Genomic DNA, 17,827 nt, shown 5'->3' with positions numbered 1-17,827 from the left:
AATACGTTTGGGGAAACTGTAATATACTGTATATTAGATGAATGAATAGAAAGTGTAAAAAAACAGTATTTATTTTAAATAGAAATCTTTTGTATTCATTTAAAAAAAATGTTTGAACAGTAGTGTGTATATATAATATTTTATAATAGTATTTATAATAATATATCGCATTTTATAATAGTATGTTTCATTAATGAATATAATTAAAATTCGAAATGCTAATATTATATCTTACAATATGTTCTTTTCCTATTATTAAAATTGAGAGCAGCTCACAATTCTTTGAATTTAATTATATACAGTTTTATAATAATATATATAATAGATCAATAAAATTAAATTTTATGTATAAAAATAATATATATTTTTTTACATTTTCTTTACTTCTTTTAATCAACTGGAGACTTTAAATAAAAATTTTGAAATTGAAAAAATGTTTATATAAGATTTTGTGGAGCAGGATTTTAGACCAATGAGGTTTCACAGTGGGCGGGGCTATAGAAACTGAAGACAGGTGCTATGATATAAGACTGAAATGACTGTGAATCTGTGAATTGAGTCTGTACATTTTTCCTGTACCAGTGTATTGTGTAGATAGCTGAGCTTTGGTTTCCTTCCAAAACAATCGTGTTTTTAATCCCGTTGACACATTTGCACATCTGTGGGCTGATCAGTGATATTTATCTGCTCTACAGCGGCTGTTATGCGTATCAAGTGGTGTAATGTAGTTTGACACTGTGGCACGACGCTCACATCTCCGCTTTTGGAGTGGGGCGCGGGAACCCTGCTTTCGTGCTGTTGAATACATTTTCTCAATTACCCAACGTTAAATGAGGTGAGCGGTGAATTTAATATGTAAGAGTATTTGATAGTGAGAGTAGCAGTTAACAGGTTTACATTATAATGTTGTCCTGAATGTACTAGTATAATGGATTTTTTTTCTAGTTTGCAAATGGACTATGCAAAATAGAGTTGTGATATATTAGGAGAAATCTATCTATAAGCATTCCCATTTATCCCAATGGTCAGAGTTTCTCTCCATAAAAGCTGATTGTAAGTATTTTTAATAATTTATTTTATTTTATTTTATTTATTTTATTTTATTTTAAAATCCCTTGACCTGGGATTCGAACATATGACCTTCACATTGCTAGTGCCACATTCTTGCTGTTTGAGATTGAGATTTATTTTATCTAATTTAAATGTATGCATTTGGGAGATGCTTTTATCCAAAGCCACTTAGCAATTAAACTATTTTTATCAGTTCTTGCTTGCTTTGGGATTCAAACCTGTTACCTTGGTGCTGTTAGAGCTATGCTCTGCTGTTTGAGCTACAGGATTTTATTTGATTTAACATTTGTGCATTTGGAAGAAGATTTTATCCAGACTGACTTAGAATTTAAACACATTTTTTCAGTTCTTCCTTGCCTGGGATTCGAACCTATGACCTTGGCATTGCTAGTGCCATGTTCTGCTGTTTGAGATTGAGATTTATTTTATTTTAAATGTATGCATTTGATAGATGCTTTTATCCAAAGCCATTTAGCACTTAAACAATTTTGATCAGTTTGTGCTTGTCCTGGGATTCGAACCTGTTGCCTTGGTGTTGTTAGCGCTGTGCTGTTTGAGCTACAGAATTTTATTTGATTTTACATGAATGCATTTGGAAGATGCTTTTATCCGAAACGACTTAGCTTGAAACATTTGATCAGTTCTTGCTTGCCCTGGGATTTGAACCTATGACCTTGGCATTGCTATTTTGCATCTATTTTAGATTTATGTTTTACTGTGTGTAGGTCATTTGGAATTGATCATGTATTATATTTTACAAGTTTTTAACATTTGATAAGACTAATGAAATGAAATAAAAGGACAAACATTCTTCATTTTATTTTATTTTTGGAAGATTCTTGGCATGTTTTATTTTATTTTATTTTTAATTTAATTTATTTTGGTGGGAAAATTACTATGAACTGAACTTGGAAGCGATTTCCACAAATTTTTATTAGGTTTATGTTTTACTGTCTGTAGGTCATTTGGTATTGGTCATTTATTATATTTGACAAGTTTTTATCATTTGATAAGACCAATGAAACGAAATAAAAGGACGACTGTTGTTAAATTATTAATATTTTTAATGGTAAAAAATAAAAAGTGGTAACTTGATGGTTGCTATTTTGTTCCCCACAAGAAGCAAACCATGAGCCATTACCATTGTACCTTTGAGCAAGGCTCTTAACCCCAGGTTACACCGAGGGGATTGTCCTTGTAATAAGTTCATGGCACCGCTCTACAGTGAGAACAAGTGAAAGTCATGGAAATAAATTTAGCCGACCCTCAAGACAAGATTCTATTCTTCTTCAGGTTTGTGACCTGAACTTAAGTGTCTTAGAGGAAGGGCACTGAGGGGCCTACAAGTGTTGAATACTAAAAGGAAAAAATAAAATGTATGAACATTATGGGCAAATATTGGCAAAATAATATATATATAATTTATATATATATAAATTGTAATATTTACATCCCAAAAATGCTCAGTGTAAATACTGTGGCATCATCATTGTCAGCAACATAGTGGCTCAACCAATCATGTGAGTTTAGAGCTGGGCTCTCAATTTCCCCAACCAATGGAAGAAAGGGAGAGTGTCTAGGAAACATGTTTGAAAATAGTCATTATTTTTTGTTACATTCAGTTTGGTGGTATAGATTTTATTTTATTTTATCATCTATATTTATCTTCTTACTGCAATACAAAGTACATTAAAGCATTTGGAAGATGCATTTATCCTAAGCTACTTACAGCAGCATTTAAACTCATTTTATTAGTTCTTGCTTGCCCTGGGATTCAAACCTATGACCTTGGTGTTGTTAGCGCTGTGCTCTGCTGTTTGAGCTGATTTTATTTTATTTTACATGTGTGCATTTGGAAGAAGCTTTTATCCAAAACAACTTAGCATTGAAACAAATTTGATCAATTATCAGTTGCCCTGGGATTTGAACCTATGACCTTTAGTGTTGCTCTGCTGTTTGAGCTACAGGATCTTATTTTGTTTTACATTAATGCATTTGGCAGATGCATTTATCCAAAGCTACTTACAGTAGCAGCTACTTGCCCTGGGATTCGAACATATGACCTTGGTGTTTATAGCACCATGCTCTGCTGTTTGAGCTACAGGATTTTATTTCATGTTTTATTTCAATACAAAACTGAAACTCTTTCATACTGTACTTTTTCCTCAACAGAATTTCCTCAACATTTACCAAGAATCAGCCTGTTATGAAAAGGACATTCTGGTCACTGATAAAGGCAAAAGAAGTCTATATTTTGGTACATTCTGTATATTAGTTGTCAGATGCAGTGAACTTTTGAATAGTTGTCTGCTACATTCAGTTACAATTGGAGAGCAAATAGGCTCCATTTGCCTTGTAAGTGGCCTGTTTTGGCGACATGCCGCTGCTGATCTTGTATTCTTCAGTTGGCGCATTGTTGTACCAAACTGCTTAAAAGCTTATTGCATTAGAGATGAAAGAATGTCCTGTGTCCAGCGCGCCTGTGGAAGTCAGCATAATAAATTAAAAATATGATGGCAAGCATTTGGCCTCCATACTGCTGTAAAATACATGAGCTGGGTTTCATCTGCGCTTTTTATTACCAATTTAATGAACAGAATTTGATTTATGAATTATTTTGCTTAATTACGCTTAGGCTCTGTAGTTTCTCTATTTTCTCTCCCAAACGAGAGCATTTGCAAACATTTTCTCCCCTTTTCTTCACTTTGAACCCCATTAACATCCTTTACTGAGGGGTTTTTAAAAGAATAAAACCAGACAGAAAACATTTTGACTAATTTGTATATGTTTTTAAAATTGGTTAAAGATTAAAATAAAAAACTAAGTACACTGTAAAAAAAAAAATCACTCACGAAAACTGCAAGTAACAACGAATTAAACATGACATTTTGAAGTCGGAAAAAATTGAATTCATTTTGTTGTAAATGACACTCAAGTAATGTAATGTTTTGTTTACAACTTCGAAAAATCTTTTTTACAATGCATAAAAACTTCTCATTTTCATTTAGTTGATGTGCTAAAATAACTGAAACTAACTGAAAAAATATGAATAAAATCTATGTAGACATATTAAAAAACAAAAACTAATGAAAATGACAAAAAAAAATTTTTATTAAATAAAAACATTAAAGATAAAAACTAATTCAAAATATTAATACAAACTATAATATCCCAGTGATACTAAAATAACACTGATCTGGATATAAAACTCATGTTAATGCCAGGTTTGGATTTTTGACCTTTTATTACCTTTACCTAGCTTATAAAAAAGATTGTGCATGTAAACGCACTCATTGTTCATATACTTTATATAATACTGGTGATGTTCTCATTTTTTCATAAAGGTACATTGTTTGTCATGACGTTTGCTGAAGCGTTTCAGTTAGTGTTTACTTTCTGCCCAATTCTTGAACTTTCGGCATGAGAGCGTTTGCTGAGGCTCGTGTGTTCAGTGTGTCATGATGCTGGACGTAACAAAGTGTCTGAATGCATTCATGCATAAAACCCTCTGTACATTAGTACACTACACGAGATAGTCCACAGACTGCTGTGTGTGTGTGTGTGTGTTTGTGTTTGTGTTTGTGTTTGTTTGTGTGTGTGTGTGTGTGTGTGTGTGTTTGAATACTGAGAGAATATGACACACAGAGATCAGGTGACTGTTGAGGGTCATTGCTGTTAGTCATTTTCTGTTACAGCTCTGTGGTTCGGGGGTTTTTTCATAATGCTGTGGGGAGTCCATTTTTGTTACGCCCTGAATATTTCCATTTGTGGTGCTTTGTCCTGTGACTCTGACACTGGACGGCACAACAGTTTCTACTAGTCCTGCAGATAAAAGTACTGCCTCGCTGTTTGCTGTCTACATAGGCAGCTACCTTCTTAATAGAAATGAGACTGACTGAATTTTAAAACACAGATCAATCTTAAAGTATTTATTATATATAGTCATGCTCTGTTAAGGAATACTGTAGATTCTGTGAATCATCAACGTTAAAGTAAAATAGATAGATAGATAAATAAATAAATAAATAAAAATTTAATATAGCAAATAGTTCCATGGCCTAGAAGTTACAAATAGTACATTTATTTATAATTTTTATTATAATATTGTAAATACTATAAATTTATATAAATTTACAATATTTGCAATATTACAAAAAAATATAAATAAATGTACTGTTTGTAATTATAAGTATGTATAGAAAATATTTATTTTTAGTGTTAATTTTGTATTAACATAGCTGTGTAGGATAAATATACCCACATAGAATATTTGTTATATATAATAACAGAATATGTTATATTGAATTTAATATGAATAAAAAAGACACTTTTGAGGAACCGTATGAATTCATATGTGCTTTTGGCATCTATAATAATAAAGCGCAGAAAATTAATAGCTCACACGAATGGGGAGAAATAGATTATTTTTTTATAATTTTCGTTCTTTTTTCTTTTTTATATATATATTATTTTCCTATCAAGGAATTTCAGTACTAAATAATATGTATTTCTAATAAATATTTTTCTGTTGTATCACTGAGTCAGGTATCTCGGGAGACAAATTTTGACATTTCTAAATTAACTAGTTTTATTTCAGGCAGACAAGAAATATAAAGTGGCTGTTAAAAATAGAAGCGCACACATCCGGCACTGTGTTAGATATCGGCCAAAGCGATTGATCTTATGAGGCAGCATAATTTTGCTGCCAAGTATTTGGAACGGCCTCGGTGTCTGGAGCTCGCCTGTGGTGCTTAAAAATGCTGTGTAGGTAGGCAGCTCGGTTGGGTTTGGAACGAAGCCATTCTCTCCTGTCAGATGTCTTTGAGGGAGCAAATAGGAGACCAAAGTGACGTTTTGTTGCACTAAATGAAATGAGAATGGCAGCGGAATATACGGTCGCTCCGGTTCGCTCCTGAGTGCCACTGACATTTCCAGCGGATGACGACACAGATGGTACTGAAGCCGGTGATTAGTCTCTGCATGTCTCTGCATTTACGGCCATTTCAACAGTAAATGTCAATTATCATTGCGCTTCTATTCGTCAGCTAACCTTGACTTCTGAGTATGAGCTCTCTTTATCTTTTCACTGCCCGTCTATATGACAGTGTGAGTTCGTTGGAGAGTTTGAAGAGTTCACCCCAAACTGAAAGTTCATTTACTTACCCTCGTGTTGTTCCAAACTTGATTTTATACTTTCTGTGGAGCACAAAAGGTGAATGTTTGAAGCACATAGCATTCTTTGCGATGAGAAAAAAAAAAAAAGCCACTTTTATGGAAAAAGAATCATGAAATTATTGACCAAAACTCATGAATCGCTGTTTTGAGTTAGATCTTTTTAATGAATCATGTGAGTGAGTGATTCAGTTACGAATTGTATTGATAATGGTTAATGAGTTCAATTCACTGACTCGATCCAATCGACAAAAGTGAATATATGAAGCATATCTAGTCTTTCATGTCAATAAAATGAGAGTACATGAGAAGTGGGCCTGTCAAGCGCCGAAAAAAACTTTTTTTTATGGGAAAATGGTGTCATAAAAGTGGTCCATGGGACTGTATTCAAAGTTTTCTGAAGTCATTAAATAGATTTGTGTGAGAAACTGACTAAAACTCATGAACGAATCACTGTTTTGAGTCAGATCGTGAGTGATTCTGTCACAAATTGTACTGATATGGTTAATGAGTTCAACTCACTGACTCAATCCAATTGACAAAAGTGAATTTATGAAGAACGTCGTAGCCTTTCTTTTCAATAAAATGAGAGTGAATGAGAAGCTGGCCTGTCAAGCACCAAAAAAATATCATAAAAGTGGTCCATATGACTATTCAAAACTTTCTGAAGTCATTCAATAGTTTTGTCTGAGGAATAGAGCGAAACTCATGAACGAATCAGTGTTTTGAGTCGGTTCTTTTTGATGAATCAGTATGTGAATGATTCATACTGATATGGCTTTTAAGTTCAACTCACTGATTCAATCTGATTGCAATGGGAAGCTTATAAACAAATAATTCAGACTGGTTTTGTGAAGAAATTCAAAGAAATGCTGGACTCAAAATGATTTATTCAGGAATCATATTAATTTGGTTCTCTCAATGACTCAACTGTGAACCTCTGTGACCAGAACACTGAGTCAGTTAGTTTTACAAATCATTCAGACTGGTTTTGTGAATTGAATCAACAGAATAATTGAAGAGATTGCCTCATGTCAATTGTGAATCGGACTAATTTGATTCTCAAACTCACTTACTTGACTGTTAACCTCTGTGACCAAATCACTGAATCAGTCAGTTTGAGAACCAGATTGCTCAGTTTTGTGGTCCATATGACTGTATGCAAAGTTTTCTGAAGTCATTCAATAGATTTGTTTGAGGAACAGACCAAAACCCATGAACGAATCACTGTTTTGAGTCAAATCTTTTTGATGAATCAGTAAATAAATGATTCATACTGATACGGTTCTTAAGTTCAACTCACTGATTCGATCGGATCACAATAAGAAGATTTTGAGTGAATATCAACCTAAATTTCAGTCTGTTTCTCATCGTATGACTTCCTTAATAGTCTAGTAAGTCTCACTGCACATTCTCCCGTCTGTCTCTCGCTCCAGGGGCGGCACTGGTCTCCACGGTCGTCTGTCTCAGCCTGTGCTGCTGATTCAGGCAGCTTGTGCTCCACCACAGACTGCGTTTCCTGCTGTGTGTCTGAATCTCTGCTGTTCTTCATGTGGAGGACATGCATCTGCTCTGGAGTTGTTCTCAAACTGATGTTGAATTAGGAGATTTTTCTCTCGGAGCTCCAGCAGCTCTTGCAGTATTAACAAAACAAGAGAAATAAACATTAAGGACACAGTCTGCAGCGTTTAGAGTGTTTAATCTGAGTGTTTGTAATCTTTAGATTTCTGTTCTTTGCTTACTAAATTGTTCCGATGTTAAATGTTTTAAACTAAATGTTTTTTTTAATATACTTTGAAGTACCATTGTATATGAACATGGTAACCATGCAGTACTATGGTATATATGGAAGTACCATAGTTTTACCATTTTATACCACTGTAGTGCTTTTTTTAGTTAAATGACATCTGAAATTTTGTCATAGAATTTTGAGACCATTATTGTCACTTTTATTGAAAGGTACAGCAGAGAATGGACAGGAAATTGTATGGAAACAGGAAATGACACAAGCTGAACTTGAATGTGTGTTGCCAGCCTGAGCAGAATTGCGTAACTTTCGAACTGACCTGACGGTGTTTTTACTATCAGTACCCTTCTTTTTTTTTTTTAATAAGCCAAGAATTTTTTCAACCAATAATGCACTAATACTATGGTATACTAAATATACTAAAATACCTCCTTGCATATTATAAATGCAGCTGTTCAGAACAATTGTAACTATGTTTATACTATAGTAACTCAAGTGTAACTTTAGTGTCTATTTATGTTAAAAACATTTATTATTATTATTATTATCATTATTATTATTATTATTCAACTTTATTATCCAAAGGCAATGATCCACAGTGTCAATCCCATTCCATAAACTTGGCTAAACTGCATGTGATGCATTTAAATTGAAAAAGAAATGTGAATATTTATTTATTTATTTATTTATTTGTTCGTACATTCATTTGTTTGTTTGTTCGTTCATTTATTTTTACTATCATTATTGAACAAAGCATGTTTTTTTAAAAAGGGACTAGTCCCCAGATTATTTGTTTGTTTGTTTGTTTGTTTGTTTATATTTATTCAATCGTTCAGTTATTGTTACTATTATTAATTGAACAAAGCATTTTTTTTTAAAGGGAGTAGTCTGCAGATTGATCCACAGTGTCAATCCCATTCCATAAACTTGGCTAAACTGCATGTGATGCATTTAAATTGAAAAAGAAATGTGAATATTTATTTATTTATTTATTTATTTGTTCGTACATTCATTTGTTTGTTTGTTCGTTCATTTATTTTTACTATCATTATTGAACAAAGCATGTTTTTTTTAAAAGGGACTAGTCCCCAGATTATTTGTTTGTTTGTTTGTTTATATTTATTCAATCGTTCATTTATTGTTACTATTATTAATTGAACAAAGCATTTTTTTTTAAAGGGAGTAGTCCGCAGATTGATTATTTATTTATTTATTTATTTTCACCAAATTTTTGTTCATATGGCATAGTTCCCGAGAGCTCACCACTAAGCTACAGTTTGTCTGCATATTCTGCCTTTAGCGCAGAAATCAATATTATGGTCTGATGTAGGGAGAGTTCGGAAAGGAGGCGTAGTTCAGCTAGAAATCGCCCACCTATGCTGCTTATTCCTGGCCCATGCTGTTTCTAAAACAAATAAAAGTCTATTTCTGATTCACTCAGCGTACAATAATCCCGCTCATGTGGAACCGAGGCTTTTCCAGTGAGGACTCATTTGAGGGAAGAGGGATTGTATTGCTCTCCGTCTGAGAGGTAATTAATTTCAATTCCATTCATTTGTCTCTTTGCCTGACATTTTAAGCACTGACACTGATGTGGAGTTTATATGGATTAATACCCGGCTCATTCCCGTTGTGGCATTAACCTGCTTTTGTGTATTATCTGAGAAAAACAGACCCGAACGCGAGCGCGGCTGACCCACATCATTACCCTGAACATGAACAAATGTTTACAGGTAATCTCAAGTTAATGTGACATCTGATATTCATTTACACGAGTGCGGCCTGTTTACTGTCCTTCACGAGGAACCACAAAACAAAAGACCATTGTAATATTTAATAAAGATGCTTGTGTTATCAGTACACACACCATTTTACTGTCTAAATGAGAAAACTGAGCAAATGTAAGGACTGAAAGCTCTTCCCACAGTAAAAACGCATGGCAGGTAAAATTTAAAGGCATAGCTTACCCAAAAATGCTAATTCTGGCTTCATTTATGCCAAAAAGGACTCGAAGACATCATAAGCATTGTCCATATGACTTATAAAATCTTCAGTCAGATTGATTAGTTGGATTGATAAATTGTCAAAAATCCGATTAATTTGGTTCTCAAACTCGACTTTGAACCACTGTGACCAGATCATTGAGTCACCAAATCGGTCTAATTCATTTTATGAATCATTCAAGCTGGTTTTGTGAACCGAATCAACAGATTTATTGAAAAGCTTGACTTAAAAGAATGATTTGTTCACAAATCAAGACTGATTCGGTTCTCAGTTGGTCATCAAACTCATACTCAACTGTCAACCGCTGGCCCAATTAGTTAGATTCATTAACAAATCACTTAGGCCGATTTTGTGTTTCAAATCAAAATTTTCTTGGAAAATCTTGACTCAATGAATGATTTGTTCATAAATCAGGTTATCAAACTTGCTGACTCGACTCTGAACCATTGTTACAAGATCATTTAGTCAACTGGTTTGAAAATTGAATCGATCTGATTTGTGAACATCATGAATCAGATCGGAATATACGGCCAAAAACATTGTTAGCTAACTATGGTGGTAAGTTCCATTGAACTCTATTGGTAACGACGGAACTTGCGACCATAGTTGCTTTTGGGAAACGCACCCCAGATTGGGTTTTGTAAACGGAATCAACAGATTAATTGAAAAGATTGACTCAAAAGAATGAATTGTTCACAAATCGGACTTATTTACTTGACTTGACTGTTAACCATTGTCTCCAGATTCATGAATGAATCATTCAGGCAGGTTTTGCATATCAAATCAAAATTTTCATGGAAAAGATTGACTCAAAAGAATGATTTGTTCACAAATTAGATTAATTTGGTTATCAAACTTGCTGACTCGACTGTGGCCAGATCATTAGTTCGAGAACCAAATCGGTCTGACTCATTTTACAAATAATTCAGACTGGTTTTGTGAATTGAATAATCAACAGATTTCTTGAAAAGATTGAATCAAAAGAATGATTTGTTCATGAATTTGACTTGTTAGATTCTCAAACTCACTTACTTGACTGTTGCTACTGTGACCAGATCATTGAGTCAGATTTGCGAAAGAATCATTCAGACCAATTTTGTGAATTGAATCAGCTGATTAGTTGAAAAGATCAACTCAGAAGATTTGTTTACCAATTGAATGTTGCTACTTCTCTCGATAATGTGTGGGACATAATTACTTCAGTTTCATTCTGTTTCTCACACAGAATGACATTGAATTGTAAGACTTTCTCGTATGATTTCAGAAGACGTGAAATATAGTCTTTAAGGCATATGAATTATAATACTTAATGATACTTTTAAGAAGCTTGGATACTTTGAAAGATTCATTCTCCATTCATTGTAATTGTAGAAAAGCAGTTCCCAAAATATCTATTTTAGCCATATGGATTAGACACAACCTGAGGGTGAATAAATACTGCCAGAATTTTCGTTTTTGTTTGAACTGTCCCTTTAATTTTGAAAAGACCACGCTGAGACTCTCAGCTCTGACCAGGGGTAGGTTAATCATTATTCCCATTTTTTTCAATGGAACTTGTTTATTTATTCTGAAACAGCCTTGTTGGGTTTTTCCAAGGTCTGTGTGGATGAATAGAGGCTCTCGATGGGAGAGCATGAGTGGGCCAAACCCCTCTGGGTGTTGAGAGGCTCCTCAAACAGAGACCAACAAAAGCTTAATCAAGCATCATTCTCCAGCCCAAATACCACAGCACTCATACGTCTTTTTTGTACAACACATGCGTCTGCACGAACACTCAGGGTTATTTTGAAAAGAAAAAAAAACTGTACTATAGTTTTTATTTGCCTTTCATTTGTGGTCAATTTCAGTTTAGTTTTGGTGGTGCATAAAAAGCTTTTAGTTTCATTTGGATGCAGTATAGTCTTAGTTTTCAACCACAAACTGTTCCATCTGCCCATGATGACACATACTTTATCAGAAGCTGCTCTTTCTTCTCAAAATAGTACCGTTGAAGTTTAATTTGTTGAACTCAAATAAACACATGCTGTAGTATATGCTGAGCAAATTGCACTGTAGCATGACTCCTGGGGCATTTATGATTCAGCGGCACTGTTGCGTACAGGTTTGAGACACAAAGCCTCAACCTCGGCCCTGGCAAAATATTAATAGTTTTATTCTGCAAGGATGTATTAAATTGATCAAAAGTGAAATATATATATTACAATAAATAACAAATATATATATATATATATATATATAAAATTAAGACATTTTCTCTGTAATTATGTTTTATTTGTATTGTCATTCACATTTACAGTTTCAGTTTAGTTTTCATTCCATTATAAACTCCCATTTCTTTCTCCTGTATTTTTCACTGCTAGTTTTTTGTCTTGTGTTTACGATAATGTGCTGCACTGTTGCGTGCAGGTTTGAGACACAAAGCCTCAACCTCGGCCCTGGCTCTCTTTTATTAAGCTCTGTTGTGCTGCAGTGTCTGCTGTTGATGGATGGTGTGCTGCTCTGGCTGTAGCTGCAGTGTACGGCGCTGGCTTCTGAAGGTGCGTGAATCTCTCTCTCTGTGTCTAAACGCCCCCTTATTTCAAAGCGGCTTTCAAAAGCAGCGTCTTTGTCGTATGTTATTATGATTTCACTGGTGAAGGCCGACAGCGTCAGCCCGCCGCCCCGTGAGCGTGTGTGTACGGCTATCAAAGGACGCAGCAGTGTTGGTCACAGCACCCAGGAGCATAGCTGGTCACCAGCAGATGTTGTTTTGGATGCAGATCCCCAGCTTGCATTGTCAGTGTTTTGACCAGGCCTATTATTGCTGTCAATGCTCATGAAGACAACATAACATCAAAATGTTTGGCTTTTTCTTTCTTAATCCATATGCTTGCTTATTATAAATGATTCGTCATAATGTTCCAAAGAAAAAAAAACGATTTTATAATGCTTCAAACGACTTTCCTTTTAGATGACATCATCAAGGCCGCTTATATTTCAGCCAATAGGTGCCCATTATGTTCCAGGAGTGGGGTTGTTCCTCAAAATTAATGCTAAATTGCCATTTTGATGACTGTTTTTATCAGGTCTATTTTTGCTGTCTTTAACAGAGCCTTCAATGCTTATGAAGTCATGCTTAAATTATAATTTGTATTTTTCTTTTTTTAATGTATTTGTAATGACTTATCTTTCAGCTGACATCATCAAGGCCGCATACATTTCAACCAATAGGTGCCCTCGATGTTTCAGTAGGGGGTTGGTTCTTCACAATTAATGGTAAACGCCCATTTTCACTACCTAATCATGAATAAAATAAAGTCCTGTCCATTGTTTTTTCTCATTGAATATCCTTTTTCATTTGGAAATGTCATAGTACGCAAGTACAATGAGTCGCTATGTTGATTTTCATGTCAGTTCTGTTAATGAAGTTTCTGTTAAACCAGGTTCTGACAGTGCAAGTCATTAACATTCTCACTGTTAACTGCTGTACGCGAACAGTTAATTAGCTGACTCATTGGCTACCTTTTGTTCAGTAGTTGAAGTAATACCTGGATTATATGTCTTTTAATTGAGGGTAGGCCCTTGAAATGACTATATGAGGCCTTGAGGGTTGAATAACAAAGAGTTGCTCTGTGAGCAAACCTTTCATAATGCCATATGTCAAAGCAACAGCAACGATAGCAGAAAATTCAAAACTGAAGAATTGGTTTTCACTTCACGAGTCTGAATTTGAATTAAATTAACCATGCCCAACAAAAAGTTTACTTGAAATTTCAGACAAGGTTCTCCTTCAAAGTTTGCCTTGACTAGTTAAAAATAACTAAATGACTCAGTCAAGCATAACCTCTCTTCCTAATGCCGTAACTGCATGTTCCCAGTTTATTTTCAGTGGCAGAGAGGCGGCACGAAGAGCATGGCTTATCAAGCTTGTGCAAAAGTCCTGCCTCTTTCTCATGCAAGACTTTGAATAAGGCTTATCTATTCATGTCATTGGCATCAATCAGAAGTTGATTTCACAACCAATCAGACGACATTTAACTTAGTTATATGTTTTCCAAGAATACACAGAAAATTACATAATACTTGGTTTCCAAACTTTTTTTTTTTTTGGAGAAATCATGAATTTTATAGATATACATAGGCCATTTTATTTCATTTTCAGCTTTATTAGGTCATAAGCACAACATGTATTGTATAAAATGCCCCTTATGCACATGACACATGGTTAATTCTTCATTTTCAATCTTTTTACACTCAGGTATATCTCAGATCTCTGGATATTTGGCAGTTCACCTTGGATGACCACCCTTCATTTGAAGCTGAAAACCGAGCTGTTCTAAAAAAAAACAAAAGCAATCCTCGCCAAGATCTCGCCATCTCTACAGACAGCTCAATCATCTCTCCCTCACTGAAAGCCAAGAACCTTGGCATTACACGGGATGAGGATCTGGCACATGTACCGGTATACTAGCCCTGACTTTCCTGTCCTGTTAAGACCCTAGTCATCTAGAAGATCCCAAATATATTCACTCAAATGTATTTTGAATTGAAAAAACATGGCTCCCTCTCAATTCATTAATGTGAATTTGAATTGAATTGGCCACATCCTACAGGAATTGGAATGATAGGAATAGAAATTTAAAGAAATTTAACACAGATAATGCATTTTGGAAAATCTATCCATGATTTGTTTGTTCTGTCTATCGCTTGTTCTTTTGTTCACCTTTTCTATCTATTGTTTGTTCTATCGTTTCTTCTATCATTCATTGTTTGTTCTCTCTATCGTTTGTTTTTTCTATCGATCATTTGTTCTATTGTTTGTTTTGTTCTATCTATCATTTGTTCTGTCATTCATTGTTCTACCATTCATTCTATTGTTCATTTTTTTAGCTATCATTTGTTTTTTTGTCATTGTTCTATCTATCGTTCACTTTTTCTATCTATCGTTTGTTCGATCTTCTTTGTTCTATCATTCATCGTTTGTTCTATCTATCGTTCGTTCTATAGTTAATTTTTCTATCTATCCTTTGTTCAGTCATTTGTTCTGTCGTTCATTGTTCTATCCATCATTTGTTTTATCTATATATTATTATCTATTGTTTTATCTATCTATCTATCTATCTATCTATCTATCTATGTTTGTTCGTTCGTTCATTCTATCCATCGTTTATTCTGTCATTCTATCATTTTGTCTATCTATCTATCTGTCTGTCTGTCTGTCTATCTATCTATCTATCTATCTATCGATTGTTTGTTTGTTTGTTTGTTTGTTTGTTTGTTTGTTTGTTCTATCCATTGTTTATTCTGTCATTCTATCGTTTTGTCTGTCTATCTATCTATCTATCTATCTATCTATCTATCTATCGATTGTTTGTTTGTTTGTTTGTTTGTTTGTTCGTTTGTTCTATCCATTGTTTATTCTGTCATTCTATCATTTTGTCTGTCTATCTATCTATCTGTCTGTCTATCTATCTATCTATCTATCTATCTATCTATCGATCTATCATCTGTCTGTCTGTCTGTCTGTCTGTCTGTCTGTCTGTCTGTCTGTCTGTTGTTCGTTCATTCGTTCTGTCATTCTATCATCTATCTATTTATCTGTCTGTCTGTCTGTCTGTATGTCTGTTGTTCTATCATTTGAATTGCAATACTGCATCCTGTTTGCAACTTAAAATTAATTTAAACTTAGAAATCTAAATTGGAATCTACTAGTGCTGTCAAACGATTAATCGCGATTAATTGCAGGTTCACAGCCCTAATTAACCTGCTTCCTACTTCTGTTCTAGTGTTCTAGTCCTGGTATACAAGACAAATTTTCAGCACTCGTCATCTACCACAGCCTCACTGCAGTCTCAGCACATTTGTCTTCAGCACTCCCCTAAAGTTCAGGTATCATTCTACCTATCATTTTATCAATATGCATCTTCTAAATGCTGTGAATGTACAGTAAGTACATAAGAGATTATAGTGAAAGTTCAGGTTGTGGCAGCTGCGCTTGAGTTTCCCACATATCTTCGTTTCCACTGAAATAAGACGTGATTGTATAGCAGAAAATGCATTTACGGAGACGTGATTGTTGCGTTATGGAATTGCACAAGCATTAAGGAAGTGCCAAACTGTTCATTCCTTTTAAAGCAGGGTTCTGCTCCACAGAACTATTCATTTATTCATCATGTAATAAAGTCAGCCTCTTCTGTGAATGATTTGGCTTTAAAATTGTTCAGCAGAAAAGCAGACCTCTGACAGCTCCTGCTCTAGTGCCGCGTGCGTTGAGCTCCGTGCCAAAACTGGGAGATAACGAGCCCCCTGATGATCATTAGCTTGAATGACTGTATAATGAGCCTGGAAAATATGCAGAGGTCAGAGAGGAAAGCCTCTATTAAAAGCATTATTAAACCACAAGGGTCAAAGTTCAGGATGGTGAGAGTCGAGGAGTTTTCCGAGGTCCGTTTGGAGGAACTCGATGGTCAACTGTCACAAGCTGTGCTCCGATTCACAGTTCCTACACAGGGCTTGCTGTGTACATGCAGAGTACATATCTCTTGAAATTTTACTTTAAAATTATTTCTTACTATTTATTTATTTTCATTTTTTTTGGGAACAACCTGCAACATCATTTTGCAGACCAATTCCCAGAATGCTCAATATCACTTGACTTCCTGCTGCACTTTAATGAATAAAAATAAATAAACGTAATAAATTTACATTTGTATTTAATATAAACATTTAATACTTTAATATAGTTCATAGAAATGTTTATTTAATATATCTAAATAAAGAAATATGTACATTTTCAAATGCCTATTAAATTTTAAAGTGCAACATAAACCGGATCCAAACTCCGAATGCCCACATTGAGCATTTGAAACCACATTTCAGAACATTTGCAAGTTCCTATTTGAATATGAAATAAATATTTATATTAAAATATTAAATATTTATATTAAATAAATACACAGTTTAGTCATTCATAAATTCGTATTTTTATTGATTTATATTTATTTATCTCAAAATATGAAATATAAATTTTATATAATTTAATATAAATAAATTAACATTTTAATTTATTCAAATATGAAATAAATATTAAAATATTAAATAGTTATAGTAAAGAAATGCACATTTTATTCATTAATAAATTCTTATTTTTATTTATTTTTATTCTTCATCTGTCTTTATTAATATTATATTTTTGCATCTTATTTGTTCTAACATTCATTGTTTTTTTTATCTATCATTCATTCTATAGTTAATTTTCCTATCTATCTATCTATTTATCTATCTATCTGTCTGTCTGTCATTGTTGTTCTATAACTATATTTATTTATACTTATTCATATTTGAATATGAAATAAATATTTGTATTAAAATATGAAATATTTATAGTAAATAAGTACACAGTTCAGTTATTCATATATTATTATTTTTTATGTATTAATCTGAACATTTTAAATATATATCTTAAATGTATTTGAATTTTTTCCCCTATTTTATCTATTTTAAAGTTTTTCAAATATGAAATAAATATGAAAATATGAAATATTTATAGTAAACGTTTTAATCATATTTATCTGAAAATAATAAATATGTATATTAAATGCATTAAATATATTCATTATTTATATAAACACATTTTTATATTACAATAATAAATATTTATTCATTCCTCTTTTATTTATGTTTGTTTGTTTGTCACAAAAATGTTTATTTAGATTTTTTTGAAATAATATTTTAGTTAATGCAGATAGATCTTGGTGCTCATGTAGATGATCATGGTTCGATTCCAACGATTCCAGAAAGTTATTTCCAATCCCATTTTCTGTCCTTTGCATATGGCAAAAAGCCAAACAAGGG

General features: G+C 33.5%; 1 long non-coding RNA gene across 3 annotated transcripts; it reads left to right on the top strand.

Annotated features, from left to right (window-relative positions):
* The first annotated feature begins 9,424 nt into the window (after positions 1 to 9,424).
* On the top strand, positions 9,425 to 15,857 carry LOC107727708 (uncharacterized). 3 transcript variants are annotated; one of them, XR_001638389.1, is made up of 6 exons: positions 9,425 to 9,521; positions 9,664 to 9,723; positions 12,465 to 12,531; positions 13,168 to 13,249; positions 14,232 to 14,429; positions 15,760 to 15,857. It is a non-coding gene; the product is annotated as an uncharacterized LOC107727708 (long non-coding RNA). The 3 variants fall into 3 exon arrangements; XR_001638385.1 differs by having other exon boundaries at positions 14,232 to 14,435; XR_001638388.1 differs by having other exon boundaries at positions 9,656 to 9,723; positions 14,232 to 14,435.
* Positions 15,858 to 17,827: the final 1,970 nt, after the last annotated feature.

This window comes from Sinocyclocheilus rhinocerous, unplaced genomic scaffold (assembly GCF_001515625.1).
Source record: "Sinocyclocheilus rhinocerous isolate Xijiao unplaced genomic scaffold, SAMN03320098_v1.1 scaffold1605, whole genome shotgun sequence".
NCBI lineage: Eukaryota > Metazoa > Chordata > Actinopteri > Cypriniformes > Cyprinidae > Sinocyclocheilus > Sinocyclocheilus rhinocerous.
This window is presented reverse-complemented; position numbering and strand designations above follow the sequence as displayed.